We start from the raw sequence: 9393 nt of genomic DNA, 5'->3' as shown, positions 1-9393 counted from the left end.
AACCCAGAACAATTCAATATCTTGACAACAGCACGAGAGGTTTTTCCTTCACTGCTACAGTCCAACAAAGCATGCACACAATAAAACTTAACTGTATCTCTGAGACCTTAACACTATTATCATGCCTCAGTAAGACCATAACATAACTGGAGAAAAACTCTTCCCTTCTATACACTTGGTAAACCCTGGAGGCGCACAGAACTTTATTTGGTAACGAATCAAAGATCCGCAAGACTCACCCGAGCACGAATGTGACCCACACCATCCGGATCCATGTGTAAAACACGAACCGGAGCCAATTTTTCAGCGAGTCCAGGTGCCCCCTTTCAACAGCCTTTGTGATTAAACAATACCTGATGTGATTTTCAAATCGGTTACTTCGATTGCTTAATCCCAGAGGCTTTGAATAGCATTTGGGATTAAACAATACTGTGTGATTAAACAATACCCGATAACAGTCCACTGAAGGTGAACTGCGCCGCCCCCTGCACTTTGTGCTCCTGCACAAACACCACACGAGTCTTATGTCTGCTATCGTTGCCATGATATCATAATTGCTTCGTCTAACTACATAGCCCATTCACATTGAGAATGGCAAAAAGAGAAAATACGAAACGTTTTAACTCAAAAGGATTGAAACTAAAGTCTTTAACTATCACCCACCTCGCTAACAACTTCCCAAGGTGGGTACACATATCTCACCCCCTGAGCAGGGTGCCCCCCAAGAGGTTCCAATCTTACACCACTGACATGATGAGCGTTTCGACCTACAGAACCACTAGCAGCTCACGTCCGGGTTAAGCGCAACCTCTACACCACATCCAGCTATTACCTGCAGGTCAAGAACAGTGTCCACGATGTTAACATCACACCCCACCCTCTGCATCCGTATCAGATTGCCTTTACACAAACTCCACTGGCCTTTGACTCGAGTTCGAAGATTGTCACGAGCACTAGCCGACGGCGACCCCACTCCTGCTACGAACTATGAACAGGAACTCCATGCAGGTCTTGAAAACATTTGTGCAGCACATCCTCTAAATGTCGATCCCACAACAACATAATTCACTTGATTGCTGAACTCGAGGCCAGGAAACTCAGACCACCTCCAGGGAGAAAAGTAAGCACTAGTGATGGAACACCCGGACCCCGACCCCTGAAGAGGACAGCGGCGACGAGAGACAAAGCGAGGACAACCAATCCATGCAGTCAATCGCCAAATCAGGAGAGCGATTATTCACATCCACAATTATAGCTGGTTGGTCGCTCAGGTCAGTGTGAAGGTGACTGATCTAGGAGGAGTGCAGCTAGTTAAAGACCGATGTATGTTGGTGAAATTTATTCAGCTAGATATGTTCCGGAAGTTCCTTGAGTGGTGTGAGGGTTGCTCTTTCCGTATGTCAGATGGTGCTGGCACAGTAAGAGTGGTAAACTTGAGTGTGACCTTTTATATATGTGCCAGTGAATGGTGCACTGTTTGAAATAACAGATGGGCTGTTGACCAGGATGTTTGGGTAGTTCGTGAAGGTGTTAAACGAGAGGTGGAATAAAGTTTCAGCGGGCTATTGTAAGGGAATGCTTGCTGGCACCTGGACGCTGACAAAGTCCCAGATGCAGGATATACCATCTTCGTTTTCTCTGATGGGTTTATGGTATGAAGTATGTATTCGGGTCAGCCCTGTACCTGCTATTGGTGTGGTCTGCAGGATTACCTGGTGTCGGCTTGCTGAGTGAAGGTGGCTGAACATGTCAATATCTTCAGGAAGGGTGATTTTTCTGCTTCTCCGAACCCAGCGGAATTCTGAAGAAGTGTTGGCTGGTGGTGGTGGTGTTCTGCCTCCCAGCTTGCTGGCCGCCTGTCTGTGTCTATATCCCTGAGGCTTGCGAGGAGCCAGTGGAGTGTCCTGTGCAACTGGGAGCTGTCGAATGGCCGGTGTATGAGGCTTCATCTGCCGGGCTGTGTGTGGTGCAGACTATGCCAGTGGAGATTCACAGTGTACCGCCTTCTGTGGTGGAAGTACCAGCTCCCCAGGAGGCGTCCACATCTGCTTTGGAGAGCGGTTCTAGTGCACTTGCTCCACTTGTGGGGTCTCTGGACGTGGGGGGGGGGGGTTCCCCCTCATCTCGGAGGCTTCTCCAGCTGCTTCTCCAATAGAGGGTGTGCGTCCCTCTGGACTCGCTTACAGGACCATTCGCATCCAACTGAGCTGGTCACTCAGCAGAAACACAGGAAGGGCACTGACAGGTCATGGTGCCTTGGTGGTATGGACACAATGGAGATAAAGGGTGGGGTTGATGAGGCGGTAGTTGACGAGGAGCGGGAGTGGGGTGAGATGGCTGCTTAGCCGATTTCTGCCAGTGGGGACCCTGTAGTGCCAATGCACAGAGGTAGGGATTCGTTGACCTTGGTGCTGGGTGGGGGGGGGGGGGGGGGAGGGGGATGTGCTAGGCAGGATTTACGTCTGGAATTGGAAAAGGGAAAAATTGCATCTGGTATTGATGATGGGGAACTCCTCGTTGTCAGATATCCCTGATCATCTAAAAGTCGTTTCCATAAGGATTGATCAGATATTTGTGGACCTGCTGCCGCGAGCTGGTGGGTGTAAAAAAAAAAAGTATGGGGGGGGGGTGTTCTCCTCTTGGATTTTTTTTTTTTTTACTTGTGTATTTTATTTCATTTTTTGTAAGGGTTTCTGACGCTACCGTAATCTGGTACGCTTCGTTACTGGGATACCTTTCGGGCCTTTGTATTATATGCATTTTTTTTTCTTTCTGTTAATGTTTTCCTGTTTTTATATTATATTATTCCTTGGGTTGTTTTTACCTTGTGCTGTTTTTCAGTGTTATGCTCGGTACTTGTTCCTCATGTATGTGTTTAGTTTTGCTTTACCTGTCTTCGCTTTGTTGCAGGGTACTATAGTGTGAATTGTCCAGGTAATTATAGGTATCCCGTGTTGTTATGATGTTCCATTTGGTATATTGTCCTTGTGTGGTTGTGCATTATACATTATCCATAAAGCAATGTTTTGATATCACTGAGTATTATATTGTTGAAGTGGTGTATTTTATTTTTTCTTCTATCTTTACTTGTATTTGTGTCACATCTTTTGTGTGCATGGAGTTGTATCCTGGTGAGTGTCTGTGTACTGCACTGGTGTTTTATATTTCTGTACTGGTGTGTGTTTATGTATTGGTTTGGTGTATTTTCTTATTATTGTGGTGTTCTGGTGGTGATACATCCTGAGGTGTTAGACACTGTTATGGTGCTTCAGTACCTTGTCTTTGAATTGTATTAATGTCGTTTTATAATAGACAAGAAAAAACAACCACATCCTCACTCAGAGGCAGTTATCACCGGACCCACATAATGATCTTTGGATATGTGAGGATGGTGCATGTTAAGTGGGAATATATTACATGCTTCTGACTTGCCTGGTACACTTATCAGCTACATGCCAACTTTCTAATGGTTAAATTGTTGCAGGTAATTGTCTGTCACAAGAGCTCGGGGGCATGTGGTGCAACAGGTATATATAAAATGTTTATGTACTTCCAGTTTGATAAAAACATATTTTAAAAAGGTTAATTGTTGTTTCAGGTGTGAGGGAATCTGGGTCATGTCCACCGTCCCTTCGTCATTGCCAGTGCTGGTGAAGCAGCTCCTGATGCAGTATGCGAGACGACTGGTCATCTACACCGTCCCTTCGTCATTGCCAGTGCTGGTGAAGCAGCTCCTGACGCAGCACGAGCGACTATTGGTCATGTCCCCCGTACTTACAGCTGTTGTTTACTAAAAAGACTTGATTTAACAAGAAAACCTTGCGTAATAGTTTCATTACGTATTTATAAAGAACATTAAGGTTGAAAAGTTAACGTGAAGTGAAGACTAGGCAAACATGAACATGAAAGGCGGGTAGTTCTTTGTGACATCAATGACTTGGCTTCACATTTCTTTCGTGTCCTCACTCCTTCCTCTGCCACTCAAAAAAAAACAGTAGGCACTGGTATATCATTAAATCAAAACTAGGCTGTATGTATCTGGGGGGGGGGGGGTTGGAATAGAATGACAATGCAAGAGATTGTAGTGAGACGTACTAGAAGTTTTTCTAATGTAAATATGTGGACGATTTTGTCAGCTGTTGAATTTGAAATGGTACGTTTTTTTCAGATTTGCATATCCATATTTAAATATATTGCTACTCAGGAAGAATTATGAGTAAATGTGTGCTCTTACCAGTATATTTGAGTTATTAGTATACTTACCCATCAGTGTCTACTTGGGAGAGTGATGTTTAGCTCTATATGCCCAAAACCAGTTAATGCTCTTAATAAACATTATAGATTATGAAGCCTTTCAGATTACTGTTGTATTTACCAGTAGATACATTCCTCCCCTGCCTATAAGCCACATACATCCACTCTGTACATAGCTTAGAAGCCTCATAGTTTTATTTGGAAATGTTAGAGTTGGAATAAACCACGAAAATTGAATTATGGCAGTTTTAAATTCGATGGGCGAGGATCGTTAGCCTCTACACCTGGGGTTCCCTCCCTGTCCAACTCGTTGTTGCCGTGAGGGGGCTTGGTGGGCGGCTGCCAGAGTGTGATGCTCCTTGGGATGGTCCTCTGTCCTTTTGTAGCCTTGTACTCCTGCTGCTGTCCTCTAATTATGCTGGACAACTTTTCCCTTTTCTTACGGTTCGTTTTTTTTCCGCTCTTCACCTTTCTCATTGTCATTTCCTGCCGACCTTTTGCTTGTTTTGAATATTCTTTTGAACGTCTTCTATTTTAATGTTCGGGTGTTTGAGGAGGCATACTCTTGCACCCGTAGAACTGTAGTACCCGACGTTGAGAGCGAGGGGACCCTTTTATTGTCAATTGTCATTTTCGTCACTGAACCTGATCTCGGCGGACTGACGGTTCTTAAGGTGGCATTTGTGGGATGTATACTCGCAATGCACCCTTGGGGGGGAGCCCCGCCATGATCAGCGATAGCTTCTTGTTAGGTGTCCTGCCTCTATTTGTGGTTCCATGGTGGATGGGGGGGGGGCACATTCGTGTATGAAAGTCGCTCTCGTTGTATGTCTAATTCTGTTCCACTTATACCTTCTCGGGCTCGTGGGGTGGGCGACCTAGCCCCCAATTCGGACAGTGTTGGAAGATCGGGATCTGTAGCGCCCCTTTATATTGGGCCCCGACTTTGCTCCGCCTTTGACCCTCCTGACCACTCCCCTCGGCTCCCCTCCCTCCTCTGTGGTTGGGTCGAGCCACAAGCTCCCAGTGGGGACCATCTCGTCCGCTGGCAGAGCTCAGTCTCTTGTTGTGACTACTGTGCCATTTAACCCATCTCTCTTGGGGGTTCTCAACGCCGTCCACGCCACGGCCGAACTCGCACGATCCCATACCGTACTGATGTGTATCAAGCCTTATTTGGTCCTGCTTCAATTGCAAAATACTTTGATATCCTCCCTCTGGATTCCTCACCTCCTGACGATTTCTCCCTCCATAGGCACCTAGGTGAATCTGTAGATGCTTCTGTTACTTTCAACCCCACCCGTCTCGGTACATGCGTCATTGCTGCTGCTCCTCAGGATGCAGCCACCTGCTTGGCCGCCTTATCCTGCCTTGGCGAGACCCCTGTTCGGGTCTCCAAGAACGCTCGGTTGAATGCCAGGGTTGGCACTGTTCTCCTCCCACCCGAAGATATTCGGAATATTCTCGAAGCCCAGGGCCATTCTGTCCTCCAGGTGAACACGTTCCAAAATTCGTCCGAAACTACTACTTTTCCTGAGAAAATGGGTAAATTAATTGGAGGGAGTCGAGCTTCTGCTTCACTCGTATTAGATAAAACACTATTGTTGTTGCTCTTGCCTTGTTCTGAGCAATTAATTTGACGTAAGGCTGTAACGTGGTCTGAGTGTGATCTTCACAACTCGCTAAATCAACCATAATATCGTCTATTTCGGTTTCTGATAAATTGGTGTTGGCAAGTTCAGCCACATATGCTGCTATTTGGCATTTGATTTGCTCAAATTTACCTGCAGCTGCTTGATAATAGCTTTCCAGGTCAGCATAATCAACTGGTGACTGTTGTCACAAATCTTCACATTTCTTGATCTGTCTTGTTAAGTGGCCTTTAAGACCTGCAAGGGTTCTTTTCATTCTCCCTGCATTATCCATACTGGCTAGTTGGTAAAGCTTTGTGGGGCTTGTACTTGGGTTGCTTATAATGCTGAACAAGTACTGATGGTAGCCTAGGGTAAAATTGTGCAATCACTAGGCTAAATCCTACTTCTACTAGAGGTTAGCACTTAAAATTAATACACATATATACAATCATACACTAATGATTTGAGTGATAAACCAGTGTCACTGGAAGTACCTTTAGGTTAGCTCCTCAATTATCACCCTAGGATGGTATAGACACTAACCACTTAAAAGATGCTATAATTATAATTAAATTATTATATATACAAAACTCAACTCGAGCTGGTATCAATTACACCTAAAATTGGGCCTGCACCATTCATTAATGGTGCTAGGTGTTTCAATATTGTACAACTAGACTATGGTAGTAAATGGGACTAGGATGAACAATAAATAGTTCAACTAGTCAATGGTAATGGGGGACTAGGTTATCTATAAACACTAGTCAATGTATATCCTACCCTGTTGTGGGTTGGCAATTAGTATATATTGAATTGTGAACACTAGTGCAATATATATATATTAAATAATTCTCTATTTTGGAGAAATAATATACACAATTATTGATGATAGTCTCTTAATAGCCTCTATGACACTTCTAATATTATATAGAAGTACTAAATATTGTTAATTTCGCGAGGTCACTAATATCACAAAATTCGTGGATAATCTCTCGCGAAATTAACACCACAAATTCGTGAATAATCCTGCGAGGGAACAGCCACTATTTTGACTGGTTTTAAAATAAGCGCTGTCATTTCATGGAATAACACCCCACCAAATGGCTAGTAACCATGAAACCGCTGAGTGAGGCTGGACTGTGCTGAGGGGCTCGTGAGCTTGCTCGAGGCTACGCTGCCGGTTCATCCCATACAAAGATGACCAAATAATGTCATCCGGTTCGAAGATGACCATATAATGTAGGGACCTACCTGTGAGATTTATATTTATTTAATTTATATTTTTCGATAGCAAGTAGACTGTATTTCTTCAATATTTCCCACAAATCGATCCTTACACATTAGGGGGGGGGGGGGTATATTAAATTCAACCCGTTCTCGCAAATTTAATAAGTCAATATTGACTTATTAAATATGTGCATAGGTGACATACTTAACATAATAGATACCCTTAAAAAGATTCATAGAAAACACCGACCTTACCTAACCTTGTTAGTATCTTAAGATAAGCATCTTATTGCTTCGTAATTACAATTATTACCTAACCTATAATAGGTATAGGTTAAGTAATAATTGTAATTACGAAGCAATAAGATGCTTATCTTAAGATACTAACAAGGTTAGGTAAGGTCGGTGTTTTCTATGAATCTTTTTAAGGGTATCTTATGTTTAGTATATCAGCTATGCACGTAGTTAATAAGTCAATATTAACTTTACGAATTTGCGAGAACGGGTTGATTAAATTTATATATATGCAGCCAATCAAACTACAGTATTAAACTACATATATTAATTTAATTAAATTGGAGGTGCCTTATCTTATTGTATGGTAGGCTTAGTTAACCAGGTATAACTAGTATGTAGACACCAAATTATCCTCGTGAGAGGCTAGCTTCCAACACCCCAAGTAACTTATGTACCAAGATTAATACTTGCTTCCTCATCTTGTTCCTGTCAAAGGGCACTAGCTATAAAGCCGGAATCCTAATATATGACAGCTATATCAGACGAACTACTGTCTATTATATAAGATAAGGACCAAGGCTTAATTACCTGTGTTGAGTTGATCTTTCGTGTTCTAACCGGCAGTAATCCTATCATAACATTACGGGCCTATAATGACTTCGATAAGATTTCGGAAAGACACATCCCTTGTTTATGTTGACAGCGTGTTGTTGATGGTTGAACACTAATTTGGTCTCCATAACACTTCGTCCAAGAGAATTATAGGAGCGAAACTTGCTCCAACGACTCTGGTCTTAAACAATGGCTGACCACCTCACTCCTACTGACGTCTTGGTTCTCCTTGTCCAATGCCAATAAGTGATAGAAGGGTCACATTTACTTTATTGATACTGATAATTAAGTTAATTCAAATGAGATGTTTTTGATATTAAAAGTCCAAAGACTAATGTATTTAAGAATAATTCCCAATAGAATAGCTGGTGAATTTATAGTACTATGTGGCAATGATATCCCATTTTCTATTGACGGAAGTAATTATCAAAAGAAGGCACCAAACCGGGAAGGCTATGTAGCACCATTAAATGTGCGGGATAATCAGAGGGCGCTAAATATCTCCAAGGATGCCAATACGAGAACAAAAACGCACAAGGCAAATGATATCAAAAGTATCCGAGTTGCCAAGAAGTCTATCGAGGGACAAGCGACTGCGAGGGGCGGTCGGAAAACAAGACACGCTCGTCCTGGAAGTCAGGACATTCAACAAGGACATGTACGACCATAAGAAGGACAATGCAATTTGGACAAAATGGAGCGCCGCCTTGCTCCTTAAAGTGACTGAGCTAAACGAGTATGGCCAATACATTACCTAGCCAGAGCCGTTTCCCACTGCCAGTTATGGTGGCAGGAGGAAGGCCACTGGGACACACGACTCTTTAAGAGTACGCAGTTTGTTACGAATAACAGAAGACCAACAACTCTGCCATCGGGAAAGGATGGAGGCATGAATAACTGGGTAAAAGTCAGAATAAGGAACACCTTTATGGGAGATGGAACAAGTGTGGATAGCATCCTTAGCGGCAGCATCCACACGTTCATTTAAAGACACGCCAACATGGCTGCAAACCCAGCAAAATGCAACCAACTTAAATTTACTGGAGATAAGAAACAGCCAATGTTGAATCTCTATGACCACAGGGTGGACTGGATTAAAGGACCCTAATGCCATAAGGTCACTACGAGAGTCAACTACTTCCACGAAAGAGGATTGCCCCCCCCCCTGGGAAAGCAGGAGACAAAGAGCATAGGGAATAGCATAGAGTTCTGCTGTGAAGATGCTAGCCTCCGGAGGAAGGCGACACATACAAGTGTGGTCAGGAAAAACAACAGAAGCCCACACCGTCAGCAGACTTTGACCCGTCGGTGAAAATGGGAACGGAGTGGGAGCGAGAAGAAAAGTGCTCAAGGAAGAGGCGTTTCAGAACTGTAGGAGGGGTAAAAGCTTTAGTGATGCAGGTCAGAAGTACAAAATTTGGGAAGGGGG

Source organism: Procambarus clarkii, chromosome 16, assembly GCF_040958095.1.
Source record: "Procambarus clarkii isolate CNS0578487 chromosome 16, FALCON_Pclarkii_2.0, whole genome shotgun sequence".
In the NCBI taxonomy this organism is placed as follows: Eukaryota; Metazoa; Arthropoda; class Malacostraca; order Decapoda; family Cambaridae; genus Procambarus; species Procambarus clarkii.
This window is presented reverse-complemented; position numbering follows the sequence as displayed.